General features: G+C 51.3%; 9 pseudogenes; all 9 read left to right on the top strand.

The window, feature by feature from the left end:
* Positions 1–53: 53 nt before the first annotated feature.
* GL50803_0050017 (pVSP) lies at positions 54–3,105 on the top strand (annotated as a pseudogene; the record flags this gene model as incomplete).
* A 51-nt stretch (positions 3,106–3,156) lies between these two features.
* Positions 3,157–4,911, top strand: GL50803_0050016 (pVSP; annotated as a pseudogene; the record flags this gene model as incomplete).
* A 61-nt stretch (positions 4,912–4,972) lies between these two features.
* On the top strand, positions 4,973–6,706 carry GL50803_0050015 (pVSP; annotated as a pseudogene; the record flags this gene model as incomplete).
* Positions 6,707–6,767: 61 nt separating this feature from the next.
* GL50803_0050014 (pVSP) lies at positions 6,768–9,839 on the top strand (annotated as a pseudogene; the record flags this gene model as incomplete).
* Positions 9,840–9,900: 61 nt separating this feature from the next.
* GL50803_0050013 (pVSP) lies at positions 9,901–11,652 on the top strand (annotated as a pseudogene; the record flags this gene model as incomplete).
* Positions 11,653–11,715: 63 nt separating this feature from the next.
* GL50803_0050012 (pVSP) lies at positions 11,716–14,769 on the top strand (annotated as a pseudogene; the record flags this gene model as incomplete).
* Positions 14,770–14,820: 51 nt separating this feature from the next.
* Positions 14,821–16,683, top strand: GL50803_0050011 (pVSP; annotated as a pseudogene; the record flags this gene model as incomplete).
* Positions 16,684–16,755: 72 nt separating this feature from the next.
* Positions 16,756–18,618, top strand: GL50803_0050010 (pVSP; annotated as a pseudogene; the record flags this gene model as incomplete).
* A 52-nt stretch (positions 18,619–18,670) lies between these two features.
* On the top strand, positions 18,671–21,724 carry GL50803_0034357 (pVSP; annotated as a pseudogene; the record flags this gene model as incomplete).
* Between the last annotated feature and the right edge of the window lie 21 nt (positions 21,725–21,745).

Below are 21,745 nucleotides of genomic sequence, written 5' to 3'. Positions count from 1 at the left end.
GTGAATGCTGTACAATGTGTGATAGAGGGTGATAGTGTGATAATGTGTGATAGTGGAGTGTGATATGCACAGCAGCCAGTGATGGAGTGTGCACTGCTTGTAAGGTAGATAACCAGTACATATTCCAGAACAAGGCTACGACAGTGACCCCTGGTAATGAGTGCATCCTGTGCTCTGATATCAAGGGAGCGAATGGATATACGGGAGTGGCCAACTGTCTCAAGTGTACGGCACCAGGGAATGCAGGACCTGCCACGTGTAATACCTGTCAAGAGGGGTACTTCCTAAACAACAAGCTTTGTAAGCCATGCGAGGGAACTGTGCCACCTGTGAGACATCGGCGACCCAGTGCACATCGTGTCCAGAGGGGAAGTACCTCAATGGGAATCAATGTACTGATAGCTGTGGTAATGATAAGTATGCTGACCCAGAGTCTGGAACGTGCATGGCATGTAGTACGATACACGCAGAGTGCACGGCATGCTCCTTCGACAAGGCCACGGGGAAGCCAAAGTGCACTAACTGCGGGACCAATAAGACCCCCAGGACGGCCCTCGACGGGACATCGACCTGCGTGGCGAAGACGCTTGAAGGATGCGAGGGCGCTGACGAGGCCTTATTTATGAAGGAGGACAAAACGTGTGCTCTTTGTAGTGATGTGACAGATTCAACTCTTGGTAACGAAGGAAAGGCCAACTGCAAGACATGTACGAAAACAGGAAGTGACAATCCAACCTGCTCAGCCTGTCTCGATGGATACTTCTTTGATAGTGGTACTAGTACATGTACAGACAAGTGTGGTGATAACTGTGCCACATGCTCTGTTGCTGGTGATCCAAATAAGTGTGAAACCTGCAAGACTGGATACTTCTTAGTAACTACTACAGATCAACAGGGGAAGAAGTGCGTCCCATGCGATAGCGTAGACGATAAGGGTCGCGAAGGCTGCAGTGTCTGCTCTAACAACGGTGCTTTCAAGTGCACTGACTGTAAGCCTAACTATCGCAAGGAGGGCAGTACTGGCTCTGTCACATGCACCAAGATCTGTGAAGATGATACTGCCTGTGGAGGAACTTCTGGTGCCTGCGATGCAATAGTGATTGATGATAAGGGTGTAGAGCATCATTATTGCTCATACTGTGGAGAAGCTAATACGTATCCTATAGATGGGAAGTGTAATAGTGCTAAAGCAAATAATCAATGTGATCAAGGTGTATGTACACAATGCACTAACAACTACTTCTTGTATATGGGAGGTTGTTACAAGGTTGATACAGTACCTGGACAACATATGTGCAAGACAGCAGCCAACGGTGTCTGTACCGCTGTTAATGAGAATAATAAGTACTTCCTGGTACCAGGGGCATCCAATGCTCAGCAGTCCGTGTTGGCATGTAGTAACCCCCTAGGCACACTAGTAGATCCTCAAGGTACCGCTAAGGCATACGTGGGAGTAGATGGCTGCTCTCAGTGCACAGCCCCGACAGCTCTAACAACAGCTGGTATGACTGTCGCTGTGTGTACTGCCTGTGACAGTGGTAAGAAGCCCAACAAGGGTGGTAGTGGGTGTGTGACATGCTCTGTGGGTGATTGCAAGAGCTGTGTGGTGGACAATATATGTGGGGAGTGTGTTGATGGATTCTACTTTAAAGCTGGCGATGCACCCAGCTGTGTTAGCGCAGAGGCGTGTACTAATGAGGAGGGCTTCTTCATCGACGCTACCGAGAAGAAGTGCACCGCGTGTGCAGATGATAATTGCGCTGTGTGCGTGGCCAAGGAGCAACAGAAGTGCAGCCTGTGTAAAACGTCTGGGACCAAGAAGTACCTGAAGAAGGATGGCGAGTCCACAACCGGCACGTGCGTTGACACAGCTGGTTGTCCGGCAACCCACTACGTTGATGAAGAAGCAAAGGAGTGCAATACATGTGTGTCGGCTGGAACAACTGACTGCACCACTTGTGAGAAAGGCGCCAACGGAGTGGTTTGTAAGACGTGTACGACTGATACGAAGACCATCTTTGGTCTCAACAGAAAGTCGTGCGTTGCTAGTTGCCCTGCTAACTCTACCCCCAAGGCCACCGGACAGGATAGCCAAGTGTGCGAGTGCAACGAAGGACTCCAACCTAATACTGAATCGACTGAATGCCAACCAATCAGTAACTGTAACACAGAGCACTGTTTGGAGTGCACCAGTGAAGGTGCCGATAAGGAGGTCTGTACAAAGTGTCTGTCTGAGTACTACCTCACCCCAACCAGTCAATGCGTATCTGACTGCACGACCCTCAAGGGCTACTACGGAAATGACACTGACAGAAAGTGCAAGAAGTGCAACGATGCGTGCGTAGAGTGCAAGGGTGAGGGCGCTGATAAGTGTACGGCTTGTCCTGCTGGGAGGATGCTTCAGTATACAGATGCTGATACTCCTGCCAATGGGGGCACGTGCATGAACCAGTGCAGCGTGAGTTCTACAAACGATGGATGCGCAGAGTGTGGGCTCAGATAGGAGGAACTGCATACTGCTCAAAGTGCAAGAACACTCAACAGGCACCACTGGATGGCAACTGTGCGGCCAATACGCGAACACGATTTTGCACTACGGTGAGTAATGGAGCATGCACTCAATGTGAAAATAACTACTTCCTCAAAGATGGCGGTTGCTATCAGACAGATAGACAGCCTGGCAAGCAAGTGTGTACTACAGTGCAGGGAGGAAAATGTACAAAATGTGCCAGTGGTCTAACGGCTGATAATGGCGATTGTTCCAATAAAAGGTGCCATCTTAGCTGCGAGACATGCACGGCTGCTAACGACGCTAACGCCTGTGCTACATGCAGCACTGGATATTACAAACCGCAGAGTGCTGGGACAAAGTGTAATCCGTGCTCTGAGGGGCTCGCTGGGTGCAGGCAGTGCACGGTGTCATCCACCGGTGCGTTCATGTGCTTCGTGATGGGCGACGGCACTGGCGACAACACCGGCGGAAGCGTCAACAAGAGCGGCCTCAGTACTGGTGCCATAGCAGGGATCTCCGTGGCTGTCATCGCTGTCGTGGGGGGCCTCGTGGGCTTCCTCTGCTGGTGGTTCGTGTGCAGGGGGAAGGCGTGACTTGGGTAGTGAATGCTGTACAATGTGTGATAGAGGGTGATAGTATGATAGTGGAGTGAGATATGCACAAAGGCTGAGGGAGGACTGTGCACTGCTTGTAATACAGATAGTCAGTACATATTCCAGAATGGGGCAGACAAGGTGACCCCTGGTGGGGAGTGCATACTCTGTCATGATGCCACAGGAGCGAATGGATATAAGGGAGTGGAGAGCTGCGCCACATGCACAGCGCCAGACAGTAACAAGGGGGCTGCCACGTGTACTGCATGCACAGAGGGATACTTTCTAAATAGTAACGGCGCATGTGAGAAGTGCAACGACTCTTGCCTGACCTGTGAGACGTCGGCGACCCAGTGTACCTCTTGTAAGGGAAATACGTTCCTGAAGGATAATGCATGCGTGAATAGTAATGAGTGCACTGGAAACACTTATGCTGACCCTGTGACAATGACCTGCAAGGCGTCTGCAATAACTGATTGCACCACGTGTGAGTACAACCCGGCAACTGGGGGCCCAAAGTGCACGGCATGTAATGGAGCTAAGATAGTCAAGGAAGAGGCCGACGGGACGACTACGTGTATAGACGCCGGCACCTGCACTCAAAGCGGAGCAACTGGTGAGAACTTCTTGAGCGACGGAGATGCCGAATGCATACTATGTAGCAACGATAGCAGCAAGACAGATAATAACAAGGGAAGCCCCGGTTGCGGGACCTGCAGCAAGAACGGCGCTAAGCCAGAATGCAAGACGTGCCTCGATGGCTACTACGACAGCGGGAACGGTAACCCCGCCGTATGCGTTGCGTGCGCTGGCGATTGCGGAAAGTGCGGGCCAGGAGGCGCTATAGATACCTGTGAAAAGTGCAAGCCAGGGTTTTTCTTAAAGAATGACGGGGCCAAGAAGTGCGTCCCATGCGACGATCCGACAGATGGAGTGCCCGGCTGTGCAACGTGCACCCTCTCTGGCTCGTTTACTTGTGACTCTTGTAAGGTGAACTACCAAAAGAAGGTAGGGGCTGGAGGAGCGGTCACGTGTGAGAAGACTTGTGAAGACCCCACGGCTTGTGGTGGTACTTCTGGAGCCTGCGATGCAATAGTGATCGACAACACAGGGAAGGAGCATCACTACTGTTCATACTGTGGAAAGGACAGTGAGTTCCCCATTAATGGACTATGTGTTGGGAATGAAAAGAAAGAGGGGAATAACTGTAACAATCATACATGTACATCATGTACTACAGGATACTTCTTGTACATGGGAGGCTGCTATAGTGTGTCAACTCAGCCGGGTAAGTCCATGTGCAAGACAGCAGCCAACGGTGTCTGTACCGCTGTTAGTGAGAATAATAAGTACTTCGTAGTCCCAGAAGCAACCAATGCTCAACAGTCTGTATTGGCATGTGGCAACTCCCTTGGCACACTAGTAGGCACTGGTGATACCTCTAAGGCATATGTGGGGGTGGATGGCTGTTCGCAGTGTACAGCCCCAGCAGCTCTGACTGGGGCTGGTATGACTGTCGCTGTGTGTACCTCTTGTGACAGTAGTAAGAAGCCCAACAGGGATGGTAGTGGGTGTGTGCTGTGCTCTGTGAGTGACTGCAAGAGCTGTGTGGTGGATGATGTGTGTGGGGAGTGTGTTGATGGGTACAGTCTAGACAGCAGTGGGACCTCCTGTGTGTCTATGAGTACCAACAGGAGCGGGCTCTCCACGGGGGCCATCGCGGGGATCTCCGTCGCTGTGGTCGCTGTCGTGGGGGGCCTCGTGGGCTTCCTCTGCTGGTGGTTCGTGTGCAGGGGGAAGGCGTGACTTGGGTAGTGAATGCTATACAATGTGTGATAATGGGTAATAGAGGGTGATAGTGTGATAGTGGAGTGTGATATGTACAAAGGCCAGTAATGGACTGTGCACTGCTTGTAAGACAGATAACAAGTACATATTCCAGAACAGGGCAGACAAGGTGACCCCTGGTAGTGAGTGCATCCTGTGCTCTGATATCAAGGGAGCGAATGGATATACGGGAGTGGCCAACTGTCTCAAGTGTACGGCACCAGGGAATGCAGGACCTGCCACGTGTAATACCTGTCAAGAGGGGTACTTCCTAAACAACAAGCTTTGTAAGCCATGCGAGGGGAACTGTGCCACCTGTGAGACATCGGCGACCCAGTGCACATCGTGTCCAGAGGGGAAGTACCTCAATGGGAATCAATGTACTGATAGCTGTGGTAATGGTAAGTATGCTGATCCAGAGTCTGGAACGTGCATGGCATGTAGTACAATAACTGATTGCACGGCATGCAAGTACAATGCGACTGTCAGTAAGCCCCAGTGCACTAACTGTGGCAGTAAGAAGGTGAAGACGGCCATCGATGGCACCACAACGTGCGTTGATGTGAGCTCTGGATGCCAGGATGCTGATCACTTCAAGGCAGATGGTGATGCTGCGTGTGTCTTGTGCAGCGATACCAGCGGAGATAATGAGAACACAAATAAGGGACTGGAGGGCTGTAGTGCGTGCACAAAACCTAATAACAACCAACCACCCGCTTGTACCGGATGCTTACCCGGATATTACGATTCTGCGCCCGGCACCTTCAAGTGTAAGGCCTGTGCTCCCAACTGTGCCACCTGCACTCAAATTGGAGACGATAAGTGCTTGACCTGTAAGGAGGGGTTCTTCATGAAAGTCAGTGGCCCCGGTGAGTGCGTCCCTTGTAGTGATACAGCTAAGGATGGCATCGATGGATGTGCAACGTGCACCTTCTCTAGCTCGTTGACCTGCAACTCCTGTAAGGTGAACTACAAGCAGAGCGGTACCCCTTCAACTGGGGTCACATGCACCAGGACTTGTGAAGATGATACGGCCTGCGGGGGTACCTCTGGTGCCTGCGATGCCATGATAATTGATGATAAGGGCACCACAAAGCACTACTGTTCCTACTGTGGAGAGACCAATAAGATACCAATTGATGGGAAGTGTGTTGATAGTGGTCAAAAGAATGGGAATACTTGTGATAATCATATATGTACATCATGTACTACGGGATACTTCCTATACATGGGTGGTTGTTATAGTGTGTCAACTCAGCCGGGTAAGTCCATGTGCAAGACAGCAGCCAACGGTGTCTGTACCGCTGTTAATGAGAATAATAAGTACTTCGTAGTCCCAGAAGCAACCAATGCTCAACAGTCTGTATTGGCATGTGGCAACTCCCTTGGCACACTAGTAGATCCTCAAGGTACCGCTAAGGCATACGTGGGAGTAGATGGCTGCTCTCAGTGCACAGCCCCGACAGCTCTAACAACAGCTGGTATGACTGTCGCTGTGTGTACTGCCTGTGACAGTGGTAAGAAGCCCAACAAGGGTGGTAGTGGGTGTGTGACATGCTCTGTGGGTGATTGCAAGAGCTGTGTGGTGGACAATATATGTGGGGAGTGTGTTGATGGATACAGTCTAGACAATGGTAAGTGTGTGTCTATGAGCACCAACAGGAGCGGGCTCAGCACTGGTGCCATAGCCGGCATCTCCGTCGCTGTCATCGCTGTCGTGGGGGGCCTCGTGGGCTTCCTCTGCTGGTGGTTCGTGTGTAGAGGGAAGGCGTGACTTAGGTAGTGAATGCTGTACAATGTGTGATAGAAGGTGATAGTGTGATAATGTGTGATAGTGGAGTGTGATATGCACAGCAGCCAGTGATGGAGTGTGCACTGCTTGTAATACAGATAGTCAGTACATATTCCAGAATGGGGCAGACAAGGTGACCCCTGGTGGGGAGTGCATACTCTGTCATGATGCCACGGGAGCGAATGGATATAAGGGAGTGGAGAGCTGCGCCACATGCACAGCGCCAGACAGTAACAAGGGGGCTGCCACGTGTACTGCATGCACAGAGGGATACTTTCTAAATAGTAACGGCGCATGTGAGAAGTGCAACGACTCTTGCCTGACCTGTGAGACGTCGGCGACCCAGTGTACCTCTTGTAAGGGAAATACGTTCCTGAAGGATAATGCATGCGTGAATAGTAATGAGTGCACTGGAAACACTTATGCTGACCCAGAGTCGGGAACTTGTAGGGACTGCAACACGATAGATCAAGCATGTACCCAGTGTGAAGTTGATTCGACTACCAAGAAGCCGAAGTGCACAGCTTGTGATAACAGTAAGATCCCCAGGACGACCCTTGATGGAACCTCGACCTGCGTGGCGAAGAACTACGCCGGGTGTCAAGGAGCTGATAACGGTCTCTTTATGACCGAAGACAACGTGTGTCGTTTGTGCAGTGATCCCGCAGCGTCGGATCCAGAACAAAAGAACAAAGGCATTGCCGGCTGCAAGACATGTACTAAGCAGCAAAGTCAGAAACCAGAATGCATAGAATGCCTCGAAGGGTATATCAAAGAAGGAAATGGCCCTGCCGCCACGTGTGAGGCCTGTGGTGCTAACTGTGCCACATGTTCTGAAAAAGCTGACAAGACCAAATGCCAAACCTGCAAGACCGGGTTCTTCCTGAAGGTCAGTAGCACTCCTGGAGAATGCTTCGCCTGCGATGACACAAACAATGGGGGCATCGAGGGGTGCTCCCAATGCACAATGGAGGCCAGTACTTTCAAGTGTACTGACTGTAAGGTGAACTATCGCAAGCAGAGTGGTACCAGTCCTGTTACATGTACAAAGGTATGTGAAGATGATACTGCCTGTGGGGGTACCTCTGGTGCTTGTGATGCCATGATAATAGATGATCAGGGCACCACAAAGCACTACTGTTCATACTGTGGGGATAGCAGTAAGTATCCTATAGATGGTCTCTGTGCTAGTGAGGCTCAAAGTAATACTTGTAACAACCATGTCTGTGAGTCTTGTACTACAGGATATTTCTTATATATGGGTGGTTGTTATAGCACTCAGAGTCCACCTGGACAACATATGTGCAAGACAGCAGCCAACGGTGTCTGTACCGCTGTTAATGAGAATAATAAGTACTTCCTGGTACCAGGGGCATCCAATGCTCAGCAGTCCGTGTTGGCATGTAGTAACCCCCTAGGCACACTAGTAGATCCTCAAGGTACCGCTAAGGCATACGTGGGAGTAGATGGCTGCTCTCAGTGCACAGCCCCGACAGCTCTAACAACAGCTGGTATGACTGTCGCTGTGTGTACTGCCTGTGACAGTGGTAAGAAGCCCAACAAGGGTGGTAGTGGGTGTGTGACATGCTCTGTGGGTGATTGCAAGAGCTGTGTGGTGGACAATATATGTGGGGAGTGTGTTGATGGATTCTACTTTAAAGCTGGCGATGCACCCAGCTGTGTTAGCGCAGAGGCGTGTACTAATGAGGAGGGCTTCTTCATCGACGCTACCGAGAAGAAGTGCACCGCGTGTGCAGATGATAATTGCGCTGTGTGCGTGGCCAAGGAGCAACAGAAGTGCAGCCTGTGTAAAACGTCTGGGACCAAGAAGTACCTGAAGAAGGATGGCGAGTCCACAACCGGCACGTGCGTTGACACAGCTGGTTGTCCGGCAACCCACTACGTTGATGAAGAAGCAAAGGAGTGCAATACATGTGTGTCGGCTGGAACAACTGACTGCACCACTTGTGAGAAAGGCGCCAACGGAGTGGTTTGTAAGACGTGTACGACTGATACGAAGACCATCTTTGGTCTCAACAGAAAGTCGTGCGTTGCTAGTTGCCCTGCTAACTCTACCCCCAAGGCCACCGGACAGGATAGCCAAGTGTGCGAGTGCAACGAAGGACTCCAACCTAATACTGAATCGACTGAATGCCAACCAATCAGTAACTGTAACACAGAGCACTGTTTGGAGTGCACCAGTGAAGGTGCCGATAAGGAGGTCTGTACAAAGTGTCTGTCTGAGTACTACCTCACCCCAACCAGTCAATGCGTATCTGACTGCACGACCCTCAAGGGCTACTACGGAAATGACACTGACAGAAAGTGCAAGAAGTGCAACGATGCGTGCGTAGAGTGCAAGGGTGAGGGCGCTGATAAGTGTACGGCTTGTCCTGCTGGGAGGATGCTTCAGTATACAGATGCTGATACTCCTGCCAATGGGGGCACGTGCATGAACCAGTGCAGCGTGAGTTCTACAAACGATGGATGCGCAGAGTGTGGGGCTCAGATAGGAGGAACTGCATACTGCTCAAAGTGCAAGAACACTCAACAGGCACCACTGGATGGCAACTGTGCGGCCAATACGCGAACACGATTTTGCACTACGGTGAGTAATGGAGCATGCACTCAATGTGAAAATAACTACTTCCTCAAAGATGGCGGTTGCTATCAGACAGATAGACAGCCTGGCAAGCAAGTGTGTACTACAGTGCAGGGAGGAAAATGTACAAAATGTGCCAGTGGTCTAACGGCTGATAATGGCGATTGTTCCAATAAAAGGTGCCATCTTAGCTGCGAGACATGCACGGCTGCTAACGACGCTAACGCCTGTGCTACATGCAGCACTGGATATTACAAACCGCAGAGTGCTGGGACAAAGTGTAATCCGTGCTCTGAGGGGCTCGCTGGGTGCAGGCAGTGCACGGTGTCATCCACCGGTGCGTTCATGTGCTTCGTGATGGGCGACGGCACTGGCGACAACACCGGCGGAAGCGTCAACAAGAGCGGCCTCAGTACTGGTGCCATAGCAGGGATCTCCGTGGCTGTCATCGCTGTCGTGGGGGGCCTCGTGGGCTTCCTCTGCTGGTGGTTCGTGTGTAGAGGGAAGGCGTGACTTAGGTAGTGAATGCTGTACAATGTGTGATAGAAGGTGATAGTGTGATAATGTGTGATAGTGGAGTGTGATATGCACAGCAGCCAGTGATGGAGTGTGCACTGCTTGTAAGGTAGATAACCAGTACATATTCCAGAACAAGGCTACGACAGTGACCCCTGGTAATGAGTGCATCCTGTGCCATGATGCCACGGGAGCGAATGAGAACAAGGGAGTGGCTAATTGCCTCAAGTGCACGGCACCAGCTAATAGTCCAGGGGCTGCCACGTGTGATACCTGCCAAGATGGATACTACAAGGACTCTCTGGTATGTATGCAGTGTGATCAGTCTTGTCTGACCTGCGATGGAAGTGGTCCGAATCAGTGTACATCGTGTCCAGAGGGGAAGTACCTGAAGACTGACAAGTCATGCGTGAATAATAATGGATGCACTGGAAACACTTATGCTGACCCTGTGACAATGACCTGCAAGGATTCTGCAATAACTGATTGCACCACGTGTGAGTACAATGCGACCGTCAGTAAGCCCCAGTGCACCGCCTGTAATAACAATAAGAAGGTGAAGACGGCCATCGACGGCACCACGACATGCGTTACTGTTACGTCTGATTGCGTAGACGAGAATCACTTCAAGGCAGACGATGACTCAGCCTGTTATCTATGCAGTGATAGTAGTGGGTCTGGCAACGATCAGGGAAAGGATAACTGTAAAAAATGTGCTAAAGCTTCTGGACAACCACCGGTCTGTTCAGAGTGTCTGGATGGCTACTTCTTTAATACAAATACTAAGACATGTACAGACAAGTGCGCCGACAACTGTGCCACATGCTCAGCTGAAACTGCCGAGGATAAGTGCCTGACCTGCAAGGCAGGGTTCTTCCTCGTTGAGGTTGCAAAACCAGCAGGAAAGTGTGTCCCCTGTGATAGCAAAACCGATAATGGCATCGAGGGCTGTGCCGAGTGTGACAACAGTACTGGATCCCTCAAGTGCACAAAGTGCAAGCCTAACAGAAAACCCGCTGGAAACCAAGACAACTATACATGCACAGAGAAGACCTGCGAGGACCCCACTGCTTGTGGTGGGACAGCTGGCTCTTGTGATGCCACAGTGATTGATAATCAGGGCAATGCAAAGCACTACTGTTCCTATTGTGGAGAGGCTAATAAGTTCCCTATTGATGGCATCTGTGTTGAAAGTAGTCAAAAGAACGGGAATAACTGTAACAGTCATACATGTACATCATGTGCTGCTAACTACTTCCTCTATATGGGAGGTTGTTATAGCACTCAGAAGGCTCCTGGTAGCTTCATGTGCTCGAAAGCAGATAGTAGTGGGATATGCACAGAAGCAGCAAGTAATAAGTACTTCGTAGTACCAGGAGCATCCAATCAGAATCAGTCTGTATTGGCATGTGGTAACCCATTAGGCACACTAATAGGTACTGGTAATACTGCTAAGGCATACGTGGGGGTGGATGGCTGCTCCCGGTGTACAGCACCAACAGCTCTAACAACAGCTGGTATGACTGTCGCTGTGTGTACCTCTTGTGACAGTAGTAAGAAGCCCAACAGGGATGGTAGTGGGTGTGTGCTGTGCTCTGTGAGTGACTGCAAGAGCTGTGTGGTGGATGATGTGTGTGGGGAGTGTGTTGATGGATACAGTCTAGACAATGGTAAGTGTGTGTCTATGAGCACCAACAGGAGCGGGCTCAGCACTGGTGCCATAGCAGGGATCTCCGTGGCTGTCATCGCTGTCGTGGGGGGCCTCGTGGGCTTCCTCTGCTGGTGGTTCATATGTAGAGGGAAGGCATGACTCAGGTAGTGAATGCTATACAATGTGTGATAGTGTGTGATAATGGGTGATAGAGGGTGATAGTGGAGTGTGATATGCACAAAGGCCAGTAGTGGAGTGTGCACTGCTTGTAAGGCAGATAACGGCCTGTTCAAGAACCCGGCTGCAACACCAGAGAAGGGTAGCGAGTGCATCCTCTGTCATGATGTCAATGGGGCAGATGGATATACAGGGGTGGCTAACTGCGCCACATGTACGGCACCAAGTGGTAGTCCAGGACCTGCCACGTGTGATACCTGCAGAGATGGATACTATAAGAACGCTCAGACATGTGAGAAGTGCCAAGGGAACTGTGCCACCTGTGAGACTGAGGCGACCCACTGTACCTCTTGTAAGGGAAATACGTTCCTGAAGGATAATGCATGCGTGAATAGTGATGGATGCACTGGAAACACTTATGCTGACCCTGTGACAATGACCTGCAAGGCGTCTGCAATAACTGATTGCACCACGTGTGAGTACAACCCGGCAACTGGGGGCCCAAAGTGCACGGCATGTAATGGAGCTAAGATAGTCAAGGAAGAGGCCGACGGGACGACTACGTGTATAGACGCCGGCACCTGCACTCAAAGCGGAGCAACTGGTGAGAACTTCTTGAGCGACGGAGATGCCGAATGCATACTATGTAGCAACGATAGCAGCAAGACAGATAATAACAAGGGAAGCCCCGGTTGCGGGACCTGCAGCAAGAACGGCGCTAAGCCAGAATGCAAGACGTGCCTCGATGGCTACTACGACAGCGGGAACGGTAACCCCGCCGTATGCGTTGCGTGCGCTGGCGATTGCGGAAAGTGCGGGCCAGGAGGCGCTATAGATACCTGTGAAAAGTGCAAGCCAGGGTTTTTCTTAAAGAATGACGGGGCCAAGAAGTGCGTCCCATGCGACGATCCGACAGATGGAGTGCCCGGCTGTGCAACGTGCACCCTCTCTGGCTCGTTTACTTGTGACTCTTGTAAGGTGAACTACCAAAAGAAGGTAGGGGCTGGAGGAGCGGTCACGTGTGAGAAGACTTGTGAAGACCCCACGGCTTGTGGTGGTACTTCTGGAGCCTGCGATGCAATAGTGATCGACAACACAGGGAAGGAGCATCACTACTGTTCATACTGTGGAAAGGACAGTGAGTTCCCCATTAATGGACTATGTGTTGGGAATGAAAAGAAAGAGGGGAATAACTGTAACAATCATACATGTACATCATGTACTACAGGATACTTCTTGTACATGGGAGGCTGCTATAGTGTGTCAACTCAGCCGGGTAAGTCCATGTGCAAGACAGCAGCCAACGGTGTCTGTACAGCTGTTAGTGAGAATAATAAGTACTTCGTAGTCCCAGAAGCAACCAATGCTCAGCAGTCCGTGTTGGCATGTAGTAACCCCCTAGGCACACTAGTAGATCCTCAAGGTACCGCTAAGGCATACGTGGGAGTAGATGGCTGCTCTCAGTGCACAGCCCCGACAGCTCTAACAACAGCTGGTATGACTGTCGCTGTGTGTACTGCCTGTGACAGTGGTAAGAAGCCCAACAAGGGTGGTAGTGGGTGTGTGACATGCTCTGTGGGTGATTGCAAGAGCTGTGTGGTGGACAATATATGTGGGGAGTGTGTTGATGGATTCTACTTTAAAGCTGGCGATGCACCCAGCTGTGTTAGCGCAGAGGCGTGTACTAATGAGGAGGGCTTCTTCATCGACGCTACCGAGAAGAAGTGCACCGCGTGTGCAGATGATAATTGCGCTGTGTGCGTGGCCAAGGAGCAACAGAAGTGCAGCCTGTGTAAAACGTCTGGGACCAAGAAGTACCTGAAGAAGGATGGCGAGTCCACAACCGGCACGTGCGTTGACACAGCTGGTTGTCCGGCAACCCACTACGTTGATGAAGAAGCAAAGGAGTGCAATACATGTGTGTCGGCTGGAACAACTGACTGCACCACTTGTGAGAAAGGCGCCAACGGAGTGGTTTGTAAGACGTGTACGACTGATACGAAGACCATCTTTGGTCTCAACAGAAAGTCGTGCGTTGCTAGTTGCCCTGCTAACTCTACCCCCAAGGCCACCGGACAGGATAGCCAAGTGTGCGAGTGCAACGAAGGACTCCAACCTAATACTGAATCGACTGAATGCCAACCAATCAGTAACTGTAACACAGAGCACTGTTTGGAGTGCACCAGTGAAGGTGCCGATAAGGAGGTCTGTACAAAGTGTCTGTCTGAGTACTACCTCACCCCAACCAGTCAATGCGTATCTGACTGCACGACCCTCAAGGGCTACTACGGAAATGACACTGACAGAAAGTGCAAGAAGTGCAACGATGCGTGCGTAGAGTGCAAGGGTGAGGGCGCTGATAAGTGTACGGCTTGTCCTGCTGGGAGGATGCTTCAGTATACAGATGCTGATACTCCTGCCAATGGGGGCACGTGCATGAACCAGTGCAGCGTGAGTTCTACAAACGATGGATGCGCAGAGTGTGGGGCTCAGATAGGAGGAACTGCATACTGCTCAAAGTGCAAGAACACTCAACAGGCACCACTGGATGGCAACTGTGCGGCCAATACGCGAACACGATTTTGCACTACGGTGAGTAATGGAGCATGCACTCAATGTGAAAATAACTACTTCCTCAAAGATGGCGGTTGCTATCAGACAGATAGACAGCCTGGCAAGCAAGTGTGTACTACAGTGCAGGGAGGAAAATGTACAAAATGTGCCAGTGGTCTAACGGCTGATAATGGCGATTGTTCCAATAAAAGGTGCCATCTTAGCTGCGAGACATGCACGGCTGCTAACGACGCTAACGCCTGTGCTACATGCAGCACTGGATATTACAAACCGCAGAGTGCTGGGACAAAGTGTAATCCGTGCTCTGAGGGGCTCGCTGGGTGCAGGCAGTGCACGGTGTCATCCACCGGTGCGTTCATGTGCTTCGTGATGGGCGACGGCACTGGCGACAACACCGGCGGAAGCGTCAACAAGAGCGGCCTCAGTACTGGTGCCATAGCAGGGATCTCCGTCGCTGTCATCGCTGTCGTGGGGGGCCTCGTGGGCTTCCTCTGCTGGTGGTTCGTGTGCAGGGGGAAGGCGTGACTTGGGTAGTGAATGCTGTACAATGTGTGATAGAGGGTGATAGTATGATAGTGGAGTGAGATATGCACAAAGGCTGAGGGAGGACTGTGCACTGCTTGTAAAGCAGATAACGGCCTGTTCAAGAACCCAGTTACACCTCAGAAGCCTGGTAGTGAGTGCATCCTCTGTCATGATGTCAATGGGGCAGATGGATATACAGGGGTGGCTAACTGCGCACAGTGTACCAAGTCAGACAGTAGTCCAGGACCTGCCACGTGTACAGAGTGCCAAGATGGATACTACAAGAACTCTCAGACATGTGTCAAATGTAATGAAGCTTGTCTGACCTGCGATGGAAGTGGTCAGAATCATTGTACATCGTGCCCAGAGGGGAAGTACCTGAAGAGTAATCAATGTGTACAAGATACTGGATGCGATGGAAACACTTATGCTGACCCGGAGTCGGGAACATGCAAGGCATGTAGTACGATACACGCAGAGTGCACGGCATGCTCCTTCGACAAGGCCACGGGGAAGCCGAAGTGCACTAACTGCGGGACCAATAAGACCCCCAGGACGGCCCTCGACGGGACATCGACCTGCGTGGCGAAGACGCTTGAAGGATGCGAGGGCGCTGACGAGGCCTTATTTATGAAGGAGGACAAAACGTGTGCTCTTTGTAGTGATGTGACAGATTCAACTCTTGGTAACGAAGGAAAGGCCAACTGCAAGACATGTACGAAAACAGGAAGTGACAATCCAACCTGCTCAGCCTGTCTCGATGGATACTTCTTTGATAGTGGTACTAGTACATGTACAGACAAGTGTGGTGATAACTGTGCCACATGCTCTGTTGCTGGTGATCCAAATAAGTGTGAAACCTGCAAGACTGGATACTTCTTAGTAACTACTACAGATCAACAGGGGAAGAAGTGCGTCCCATGCGATAGCGTAGACGATAAGGGTCGCGAAGGCTGCAGTGTCTGCTCTAACAACGGTGCTTTCAAGTGCACTGACTGTAAGCCTAACTATCGCAAGGAGGGCAGTACTGGCTCTGTCACATGCACCAAGATCTGTGAAGATGATACTGCCTGTGGAGGAACTTCTGGTGCCTGCGATGCAATAGTGATTGATGATAAGGGTGTAGAGCATCATTATTGCTCATACTGTGGAGAAGCTAATACGTATCCTATAGATGGGAAGTGTAATAGTGCTAAAGCAAATAATCAATGTGATCAAGGTGTATGTACACAATGCACTAACAACTACTTCTTGTATATGGGAGGTTGTTACAAGGTTGATACAGTACCTGGACAACATATGTGCAAGACAGCAGCCAACGGTGTCTGTACTGCTGTTAATGCCAACAATAGGTACTTCATAGTCCCTGGGGCAACCAATCAGAATCAGTCTGTATTGGCATGTAGCAACTCCCTTGGCACACTAGTAGGCACTGGTGATACCTCTAAGGCATATGTGGGGGTAGATGGCTGTTCGGCATGTACGGCCCCAGCAGCTCCATCTGAGACTGGTATGACTGCTGCTGTGTGTACAGCGTGTACCAACAACAACAAGCCCAACCTGGCTGGGAGCGGGTGCTTCCCATGTACCGTTAGTGGATGCTCGCACTGTGGAGCAGGCGGTAAGTGCGAGGCCTGTACCAGTAAAGACCAGAGGCCGAACACAGACGGAACGAAGTGCATCGCCTGCAATATCGACGGGTGCGTCAGGTGCAGCGAGGAGAACAAGTGCGGCCAGTGTGGGGACGACTACAGGCTGGAGGGTGAGGCGTGCGTGTCCACCAAGCCCAGCGGGGGCAACAGAAGCGGCCTCAGTACTGGTGCCATAGCAGGGATCTCCGTCGCTGTCATCGCTGTCGTGGGGGGCCTCGTGGGCTTCCTCTGCTGGTGGTTCGTGTGCAGGGGGAAGGCGTGACTTGGGTAGTGAATGCTGTACAATGGGTGATAGTGTGTGATAGAGGGTGATAGTGTGATGATAGTATGATAGTGGAGTGAGATATGCACAAAGGCTGAGGGAGGACTGTGCACTGCTTGTAAAGCAGATAACGGCCTGTTCAAGAACCCAGTTACACCTCAGAAGCCTGGTAGTGAGTGCATCCTCTGTCATGATGTCAATGGGGCAGATGGATATACAGGGGTGGCTAACTGCGCACAGTGTACCAAGTCAGACAGTAGTCCAGGACCTGCCACGTGTACAGAGTGCCAAGATGGATACTACAAGAACTCTCAGACATGTACCAAATGTAATGACGCTTGTCTGACCTGCGATGGAAGTGGTCAGAATCATTGTACATCGTGCCCAGAGGGGAAGTACCTGAAGAGTAATCAATGTGTACAAGATACTGGATGCGATGGAAACACTTATGCTGACCCGGAGTCGGGAACATGCAAGGCATGTAGTACGATACACGCAGAGTGCACGGCATGCTCCTTCGACAAGGCCACGGGGAAGCCGAAGTGCACTAACTGCGGGACCAATAAGACCCCCAGGACGGCCCTCGACGGGACATCGACCTGCGTGGCGAAGACGCTTGAAGGATGCGAGGGCGCTGACGAGGCCTTATTTATGAAGGAGGACAAAACGTGTGCTCTTTGTAGTGATGTGACAGATTCAACTCTTGGTAACGAAGGAAAGGCCAACTGCAAGACATGTACGAAAACAGGAAGTGACAATCCAACCTGCTCAGCCTGTCTCGATGGATACTTCTTTGATAGTGGTACTAGTACATGTACAGACAAGTGTGGTGATAACTGTGCCACATGCTCTGTTGCTGGTGATCCAAATAAGTGTGAAACCTGCAAGACTGGATACTTCTTAGTAACTACTACAGATCAACAGGGGAAGAAGTGCGTCCCATGCGATAGCGTAGACGATAAGGGTCGCGAAGGCTGCAGTGTCTGCTCTAACAACGGTGCTTTCAAGTGCACTGACTGTAAGCCTAACTATCGCAAGGAGGGCAGTACTGGCTCTGTCACATGCACCAAGATCTGTGAAGATGATACTGCCTGTGGAGGAACTTCTGGTGCCTGCGATGCAATAGTGATTGATGATAAGGGTGTAGAGCATCATTATTGCTCATACTGTGGAGAAGCTAATACGTATCCTATAGATGGGAAGTGTAATAGTGCTAAAGCAAATAATCAATGTGATCAAGGTGTATGTACACAATGCACTAACAACTACTTCTTGTATATGGGAGGTTGTTACAAGGTTGATACAGTACCTGGACAACATATGTGCAAGACAGCAGCCAACGGTGTCTGTACTGCTGTTAATGCCAACAATAGGTACTTCATAGTCCCTGGGGCAACCAATCAGAATCAGTCTGTATTGGCATGTAGCAACTCCCTTGGCACACTAGTAGGCACTGGTGATACCTCTAAGGCATATGTGGGGGTAGATGGCTGTTCGGCATGCACGGCCCCAACAGCTCTGTCTGAGACTGGTATGACTGCTGCTGTGTGTACAGCGTGTACCAACAACAACAAGCCCAACCTGGCTGGGAGCGGGTGCTTCGCATGTACCGTTGACGGATGCTCGCACTGTGGAGCAGGCGATAAGTGCGAGGCCTGTACCAGTAAAGACCAGAGGCCGAACACAGACGGAACGAAGTGCATCGCCTGCAATATCGACGGGTGCGTCAGGTGCAGCGAGGAGAACAAGTGCGGCCAGTGCGGGGACGACTACAGGCTGGAGGGTGAGGCGTGCGTGTCCACCAAGCCCAGCGGGGGCAACAGAAGCGGCCTCAGTACTGGTGCCATAGCAGGGATCTCCGTCGCTGTCATCGCTGTCGTGGGGGGCCTCGTGGGCTTCCTCTGCTGGTGGTTCGTGTGCAGGGGGAAGGCGTGACTTGGGTAGTGAATGCTGTACAATGGTGTGATAGAGGGTGATAGTATGATAGTGGAGTGAGATATGCACAAAGGCTGAGGGAGGACTGTGCACTGCTTGTAAGGCAGATAACGGCCTGTTCAAGAACCCGGCTGCAACACCAGAGAAGGGTAGCGAGTGCATCCTCTGTCATGATGTCAATGGGGCAGATGGATATACAGGGGTGGCTAACTGCGCCACATGTACGGCACCAAGTGGTAGTCCAGGAGCGGCCACGTGTGATACCTGCAGAGATGGATACTATAAGAACGCTCAGACATGTGAGAAGTGTGATCAGTCCTGTCTGACCTGTGAGACTACAGAGACCCAGTGTACCTCTTGTAAGGGAAATACGTTCCTGAAGGATAATGCATGCGTGAATAGTGATGGATGCACTGGAAACACTTATGCTGACCCTGTGACAATGACCTGCAAGGCGTCTGCAATAACTGATTGCACCACGTGTGAGTACAACCCGGCAACTGGGGGCCCAAAGTGCACGGCATGTAATGGAGCTAAGATAGTCAAGGAAGAGGCCGACGGGACGACTACGTGTATAGACGCCGGCACCTGCACTCAAAGCGGAGCAACTGGTGAGAACTTCTTGAGCGACGGAGATGCCGAATGCATACTATGTAGCAACGATAGCAGCAAGACAGATAATAACAAGGGAAGCCCCGGTTGCGGGACCTGCAGCAAGAACGGCGCTAAGCCAGAATGCAAGACGTGCCTCGATGGCTACTACGACAGCGGGAACGGTAACCCCGCCGTATGCGTTGCGTGCGCTGGCGATTGCGGAAAGTGCGGGCCAGGAGGCGCTATAGATACCTGTGAAAAGTGCAAGCCAGGGTTTTTCTTAAAGAATGACGGGGCCAAGAAGTGCGTCCCATGCGACGATCCGACAGATGGAGTGCCCGGCTGTGCAACGTGCACCCTCTCTGGCTCGTTTACTTGTGACTCTTGTAAGGTGAACTACCAAAAGAAGGTAGGGGCTGGAGGAGCGGTCACGTGTGAGAAGACTTGTGAAGACCCCACGGCTTGTGGTGGTACTTCTGGAGCCTGCGATGCAATAGTGATCGACAACACAGGGAAGGAGCATCACTACTGTTCATACTGTGGAAAGGACAGTGAGTTCCCCATTAATGGACTATGTGTTGGGAATGAAAAGAAAGAGGGGAATAACTGTAACAATCATACATGTACATCATGTACTACAGGATACTTCTTGTACATGGGAGGCTGCTATAGTGTGTCAACTCAGCCGGGTAAGTCCATGTGCAAGACAGCAGCCAACGGTGTCTGTACCGCTGTTAATGAGAATAATAAGTACTTCCTGGTACCAGGGGCATCCAATGCTCAGCAGTCTGTATTGGCATGTGGCAACTCCCTTGGCACACTAGTAGATCCTCAAGGTACCGCTAAGGCATACGTGGGAGTAGATGGCTGCTCTCAGTGCACAGCCCCGACAGCTCTAACAACAGCTGGTATGACTGTCGCTGTGTGTACTGCCTGTGACAGTGGTAAGAAGCCCAACAAGGGTGGTAGTGGGTGTGTGACATGCTCTGTGGGTGATTGCAAGAGCTGTGTGGTGGACAATATATGTGGGGAGTGTGTTGATGGATTCTACTTTAAAGCTGGCGATGCACCCAGCTGTGTTAGCGCAGAGGCGTGTACTAATGAGGAGGGCTTCTTCATCGACGCTACCGAGAAGAAGTGCACCGCGTGTGCAGATGATAATTGCGCTGTGTGCGTGGCCAAGGAGCAACAGAAGTGCAGCCTGTGTAAAACGTCTGGGACCAAGAAGTACCTGAAGAAGGATGGCGAGTCCACAACCGGCACGTGCGTTGACACAGCTGGTTGTCCGGCAACCCACTACGTTGATGAAGAAGCAAAGGAGTGCAATACATGTGTGTCGGCTGGAACAACTGACTGCACCACTTGTGAGAAAGGCGCCAACGGAGTGGTTTGTAAGACGTGTACGACTGATACGAAGACCATCTTTGGTCTCAACAGAAAGTCGTGCGTTGCTAGTTGCCCTGCTAACTCTACCCCCAAGGCCACCGGACAGGATAGCCAAGTGTGCGAGTGCAACGAAGGACTCCAACCTAATACTGAATCGACTGAATGCCAACCAATCAGTAACTGTAACACAGAGCACTGTTTGGAGTGCACCAGTGAAGGTGCCGATAAGGAGGTCTGTACAAAGTGTCTGTCTGAGTACTACCTCACCCCAACCAGTCAATGCGTATCTGACTGCACGACCCTCAAGGGCTACTACGGAAATGACACTGACAGAAAGTGCAAGAAGTGCAACGATGCGTGCGTAGAGTGCAAGGGTGAGGGCGCTGATAAGTGTACGGCTTGTCCTGCTGGGAGGATGCTTCAGTATACAGATGCTGATACTCCTGCCAATGGGGGCACGTGCATGAACCAGTGCAGCGTGAGTTCTACAAACGATGGATGCGCAGAGTGTGGGGCTCAGATAGGAGGAACTGCATACTGCTCAAAGTGCAAGAACACTCAACAGGCACCACTGGATGGCAACTGTGCGGCCAATACGCGAACACGATTTTGCACTACGGTGAGTAATGGAGCATGCACTCAATGTGAAAATAACTACTTCTTCAAAGATGGCGGTTGCTATCAGACAGATAGACAGCCTGGCAAGCAAGTGTGTACTACAGTGCAGGGAGGAAAATGTACAAAATGTGCCAGTGGTCTAACGGCTGATAATGGCGATTGTTCCAATAAAAGGTGCCATCTTAGCTGCGAGACATGCACGGCTGCTAACGACGCTAACGCCTGTGCTACATGCAGCACTGGATATTACAAACCGCAGAGTGCTGGGACAAAGTGTAATCCGTGCTCTGAGGGGCTCGCTGGGTGCAGGCAGTGCACGGTGTCATCCACCGGTGCGTTCATGTGCTTCGTGATGGGCGACGGCACTGGCGACAACACCGGCGGAAGCGTCAACAAGAGCGGCCTCAGTACTGGTGCCATAGCAGGGATCTCCGTGGCTGTCATCGCTGTCGTGGGGGGCCTCGTGGGCTTCCTCTGCTGGTGGTTCCTCTGCAGGGGGAAGGCGTGACTCAGGTAGTAAACGCGCCCA

Source organism: Giardia intestinalis, chromosome 5 (genome assembly GCF_000002435.2).
Source record: "Giardia intestinalis strain WB C6 chromosome 5, whole genome shotgun sequence".
Lineage (NCBI taxonomy): Eukaryota > Fornicata > Diplomonadida > Hexamitidae > Giardia > Giardia duodenalis.
The sequence above is the reverse complement of the archived record's forward strand: the minus strand, read 5'-3'. Positions and strand labels throughout refer to the sequence as shown.